Source organism: Staurois parvus, unplaced genomic scaffold (assembly GCF_062004578.1).
Source record: "Staurois parvus isolate SC_StPar_1 unplaced genomic scaffold, SC_StPar_1.0 ptg000249l, whole genome shotgun sequence".
NCBI classification, from domain to species: domain Eukaryota; kingdom Metazoa; phylum Chordata; class Amphibia; order Anura; family Ranidae; genus Staurois; species Staurois parvus.
Window position 1 is genome coordinate 4,988,830 of NW_028318045.1, and position 5,989 is coordinate 4,994,818.

The following is a 5,989-nucleotide window of genomic DNA, read 5'->3' on the forward strand; positions in this document are numbered from 1 at the left end:
CGGCAAAAAGTGTATCTGCAGAGCTGCTCTATTCTGCAGATACACTTAGAGGAGCTCTGCAGATACACTTTTTGCCGGCTTGGAATTCTTCTTATTTTCATCCTACTTCTTCTTCTTCTTCCTCTTCATCCTCATCCTCTTCTTCTTCTTCTGAGGATGAGGATGAAGAAGAAGAAGAAGTAGGATGAAAATAAGAAGAATTCCAAGCCGGCAAAAAGTGTATCTGCAGAGCTCCTCTATTCTGCAGATACACTTAGAGGAGCTCTGCAGATATACTTTTTGCCGGCTTGGAATTCTTCTTATTTTCATCCTACTTCTTCTTCTTCTTCTTCATCCTCATCCTCTTCTTCTTCTGAGGATGAGGATGAAGAAGAAGAAGAAGAAGAAGAAGAAGTAGGATGAAAATAAGAAGAATTCCAAGCCGGCAAAAAGTGTATCTGCAGAGCTCCTCTAAGTGTATCTTCAGAATAGAGGAGCTCTGCAGATACACTTTTTGCCGTCTTGGAATTCTTCTTATTTTCATCCTACTTCTTCTTCTTCTTCTTCTTCTTCTTCCTCTTCATCCTCATCCTCTTCTTCTTCTTCTGAGGATGAGGATGAAGAAGAAGAAGAAGAAGAAGTAGGATGAAAATAAGAAGAATTCCAAGCCGGCAAAAAGTGTATCTGCAGAGCTCCTCTATTCTGCAGATACACTTAGAGGAGCTCTGCAGATATACTTTTTGCCGGCTTGGAATTCTTCTTATTTTCATCCTACTTCTTCTTCTTCTTCTTCATCCTCATCCTCATCCTCATCTTCTTCTTCTGAGGATGAGGATGAAGAAGAAGAAGAAGAAGAAGTAGGATGAAAATAAGAAGAATTCCAAGCCGGCAAAAAGTGTATCTGCAGAGCTCCTCTATTCTGCAGATACACTTAGAGGAGCTCTGCAGATACACTTTTTGCCGGCTTGGAATTCTTCTTATTTTCATCCTACTTCTTCTTCTTCTTCTTCTTCCTCTTCATCCTCATCCTCATCCTCTTCTTCTTCTTCTGAGGATGAGGATGAAGAAGAAGAAGAAGTAGGATGAAAATAAGAAGAATTCCAAGCCGGCAAAAAGTGTATCTGCAGAGCTTCTCTATTCTGCAGATACACTTAGAGGAGCTCTGCAGATACACTTTTTGCCGGCTTGGAATTCTTCTTATTTTCATCCTACTTCTTCTTCTTCTTCTTCTTCATCCTCATCCTCATCCTCAGAAGAAGAAGAAGAGGATGAGGATGAGGATGAAGAAGAAGAAGAAGAAGTAGGATGAAAATAAGAAGAATTCCAAGCCGGCAAAAAGTGTATCTGCAGAGCTCCGCTAAGTGTATCTGCAGAGCTCCGCTATTTCTGACAGTTCTGTGACATTCCCTCCATACAGCGGTTGAAACATTGTATCTATTTGTTTCCATTTATGGAAACAAATAGATACAATGTTTCAACCGCTGTATGGAGTGAATGTCACAGAACTGTCAGAAATAGGCTATTTCTGACAGTTCTGTGACATTCACTCCATACAGCGGTTTCAACCGCTGTATGGAGGGAATGTCACAGAACTGTCAGAAATAGGCTATTTCTGACAGTTCTGTGACATTCACTCCATACAGCGGTTGAAACATTGTATCTATTTGTTTCCATAAATGGAAACAAATAGATACAATGTTTCAACCGCTGTATGGAGGGAATGTCACAGAACTGTCAGAAATAGCGGAGCTCTGCAGATACACTTAGCGGAGCTCTGCAGATAGATACAGCGGTTGAAACATAGGCTATGTTTCAACCGCTGTATGGAGTGAATGTCAGAGAACTGTCAGAAATAGCCTATTTCTGACAGTTCTGTGACATTCCCTCCATACAGCGGTTTCAACCGCTGTATGGAGGGAATGTCACAGAACTGTCAGAAATAGGCTATTTCTGACAGTTCTGTGACATTCACTCCATACAGCGGTTGAAACATTGTATCTATTTGTTTCCATAAATGGAAACAAATAGATACAATGTTTCAACCTCTGTATGGAGGGAATGTCACAGAACTGTCAGAAATAGCGTAGCTCTGCAGATACACTTAGCGGAGCTCTGCAGATAGATACAGTGGTTGAAACATAGGCTATGTTTCAACCGCTGTATGGAGTGAATGTCAGAGAACTGTCAGAAATAGCCTATTTCTGACAGTTCTGTGACATTCACTCCATACAGCGGTTGAAACATAGCCTATGTTTCAACCGCTGTATCTATCTGCAGAGCTCCGCTAAGTGTATCTGCAGAGCTCCGCTATTTCTGACAGTTCTGTGACATTCCCTCCATACAGCGGTTGAAACATTGTATCTATTTGTTTCCATTTATGGAAACAAATAGATACAATGTTTCAACCGCTGTATGGAGGGAATGTCACAGAACTGTCAGAAATAGCCTATTTCTGACAGTTCTGTGACATTCCCTCCATACAGCGGTTGAAACTCCTTCTCATCCTTCTCCTTCTTCTCATCCTTCTCCATCTTCTCATCCTTCTCCTTCTCCTTCTTCTCATCCTTCTCCTTCTTCTCATCCTTCTCCTTCTTCTCATCCTTCTCCTTCTTCTCATCCTTCTTCTCATCCTTCTCCTTCTTCTCATCCTTCTCCTTCTTCTCATCCTTCTTCTTCTTCTCATCCTTCTTCTTCTCATCCTTCTCATTCTTCTCATCCTTCTTCTCATCCTTCTTCTTCTCATCCTTCTTCTCATCCTTCTTCTCATCCTTCTCCTTCTTCTCATCCTTCTCCTTCTTCTCATCCTTCTCCTTCTCCTTCTTCTCATCCTTCTCCTTCTCCTTCTTCTCATCCTTCTCCTTCTCCTTCTTCTCATCCTTCTCCTTCTCCTTCTTCTCATCCTTCTCCTTCTTCTCATCCTTCTCCTTCTCCATCTTCTCATCCTTCTCCTTCTCCTTTTTCTCATCCTTCTCCTTCTCCTTCTCCTTCTTCTCATCCTTCTCCTTCTTCTCATCCTTCTCCTTCTCCTTCTTCTCATCCTTCTCCTTCTCCTTCTTCTCATCCTTCTCCTTCTCCTTGTCCTTCCTCATCTCCAAGGGCATTTAAATTAAAGGTAGTGTTCTGCACTAATTTAAAGGCTCTCTGAAGCCTAGACACCCTTTTAATAAGTTAAATTCGTAGCGAATTAATTCGCATCGAATCGAATTTCTTCCTCAAATTCGGCGAATCAGCCGAATCGAATTTTTGAATAATTCGCTCATCTCTAATACTAATACAAACAAAAGAAATAAACATGAGAATGCCTAAACATTTGTAATTGAAACAACTTTCTGGGCAAAGTGGGGCATTATCTGACATAAATGCAGGGTACCAATATTTTTGGTCATGACTGTATATATATATATATATATATATATATATATATACAGTGGGGATCGAAAGTTTGGGCACCCCAGCTAAAAATTTGTATTAATGTGCATAAAGAAGCCAAGGAAAGATGGAAAAATCTCCAAAAGGCATCAAATTACAGATTAGACATTCTTATAATATGTCAACAAAAGTTAGATTTTATTTCCATCATTTACACTTTCAAAATAACAGAAAACAAAAAAATGGTGTCTGCAAAAGTTTGGGCACCCTGCAGAGTTAATATCTTGTACTGCCCCCTTTGGCAAGTATCACAGCTTGTAAACGCTTTTTGTAGCCGGCCAAGAGTCTTTCAATTCTTGTTTGAGGTATCTTTGCCCATTCTTCCTTACAAAAGTCTTCCAGTTCTTTGAGATTTCTGGGCTGTCTGTCACGCACTGCTCTTTTAAGGTCTATCCATAGATTTTCAATTATGTTGAGGTCAGGAGATTGTGAAGGCCATGGCAAAACCTTCAGTTTACGTCTCTTGATGTAATCCCCTGTGGATTTTGAGGTGTGTTTAGGATCATTATCCATTTGTAGAAGCCATCCTCTCTTTAACTTCAGCTTTTTCACAGATGGCATCAAGTTACCATCCAAAATTCGCTGAAATTTTATTGAATCCATTTTTCCTTCTACTCGTGAGATGTTCCCTGTGCCACTGGCTGCAACACAACCCCAAAGCATGATTGATCCAACCCCATGCTTAACAGTTGGACAGAGGTTCTTTTCATTAAATTCTGTGCCCCTTCTTCTCCAAACGTACCTTTGCTCATTCCGACCAAAAAGTTAAATTTTAACCTCATCGGTCCACTTGTTTACAAAATGCATCAGGCTTGTCTATATGTTCATTTGCAAAGTTCAAACGATGATTTTTGTGGTGAGGACGTTGAAGAGGTTTTCTTCTGATGACTCTTCCATGAAGACCATATTTGTACAAGTATCTCTTTATAGTGGAATAGTGTACCACAACTCCAGTGTCTGCCAGATCTTTCTGGAGGGATCGTGCAGTCAAACGTGGGTTTTGAATTGTTTTTCTCACAATCCTGCGAGCTGTTCTGTATGATATTTTTCTTGGTCTTCCAGATGTTGCTTTAACTTCCACTGTTCCTGATGACTGCCATTTCTTAATTACATTCCGAACAGAGGATATTGAAATCTGAAAATGCTTTGCTATCTTCTTATAGCCTTCTCCAGCTTTGTGAGCGTAAACTATTTTCAGTTTCAGTTTTCTAGACAACTGCTTAGAAGAACCCAAGGTGCTGATTGTTGGGGCAAGGTCAGATGAGTCTGGGCATTTAAAACCTTTGAGATTGACATCACCTGGTCTTCCCAGACGATGATTGAGAACAATCCATGACACTGGCAGGTCTCAGCTTTGCAAAGGGGGCAGTGCATGCTATAAATTCTGCAGGGTGCCCAAACTTTTGCAGACGCCATTTTTTTGTTTTCTCTTATTTTGAAAGTGTAAATGATGGAAATAAAATATAACTTTTGTTGACATCATATAAGAATGTATAATCTGTAATTTGATGCCTTTTGGAGATTTTTCCATCTTTCCTTGGCTTCTTTATGCACATTAATACAAATTTTTAGCTGGGGTGCCCAAACTTTCGATCCCCACTGTATATATATACACATTCATACACACACACACATATATATATACATATATATATATATACACATTATATATATATAAATATATATATACACACACACACACATATATATATATATGTGTGTGTGTAATGGGGTAAGACATTTTTTACCTTCATGTACTCCCTGCATTTAGGTAAAAAAAACATTCCAAGTATTTGCATAGCCCCATCACCTTCCTATATACTGACTTGAGTCCTACCTTGAATTAGCGCTGTTCCCACCTGCAATAGCACTAGCCTCTCCGCTACTCAAAAGGACACAGAGGCGTCAGCGGGAGCCATTGTCTCCCACTGCTGTCCATCAGATCCTGTGAGGAGGGAGCAGGGGTGGAGCCAAGCTGCTCTGTGTGTGTCTGTAGATGCACACAGCCTCGCTTGGGAGTGCCACCATAGCAATCATCTTCCTCTGATTGTGCACACAGAAGAGGCGGAGCCAGGTGCACAAGTGGGGACCACTCAGTGCAATACCATTATACAGAGCAGGTAACTATAACAGGTTTGCTATTTTAGAGAAAAAAAATTAACCTTTACAACCTCTTTACACTTGATCTTAGCCAAAAGGCCAAGAAGCGATAACCTTTACAACCTCTTTAAATGTATTTGTCTTTATGGTAGGTGAAGGTCTGTAAAAGAAGGCAATAAGAAAATTCCCTTTTGCGGTTTTGGTAAAAGGTTTCTCTGCTCCGCAGAGCTCACAGAACCATGTTACCTTGTATTAGCTAAACGCTAGAGAGCGGCGTTGGTTGTGACACAGGACACGTCCCTGCCACTTCTCCCTCTGACAATCCATTTAGAAAAAAAAGATTTGTAAGTGCCCAGAGACCAGCAATTTTCTGCAATGCACTTGCCATATTATTAGTGTACTCTCAATTTAATGTAGTACTTCACAGCTTTCCAAACAAAACTGCCTTGCCGGAGCCGCCTCCTCGCCCCCCTCCCTTCCT

At 40.6% G+C, this 5,989-nt stretch overlaps 1 pseudogene; it reads right to left on the reverse strand.

Moving 5' to 3' along the window:
• Positions 1 to 5,477: 5,477 nt before the first annotated feature.
• LOC149459712 (U2 spliceosomal RNA) lies at positions 5,478 to 5,619 on the reverse strand (annotated as a pseudogene).
• Between the last annotated feature and the right edge of the window lie 370 nt (positions 5,620 to 5,989).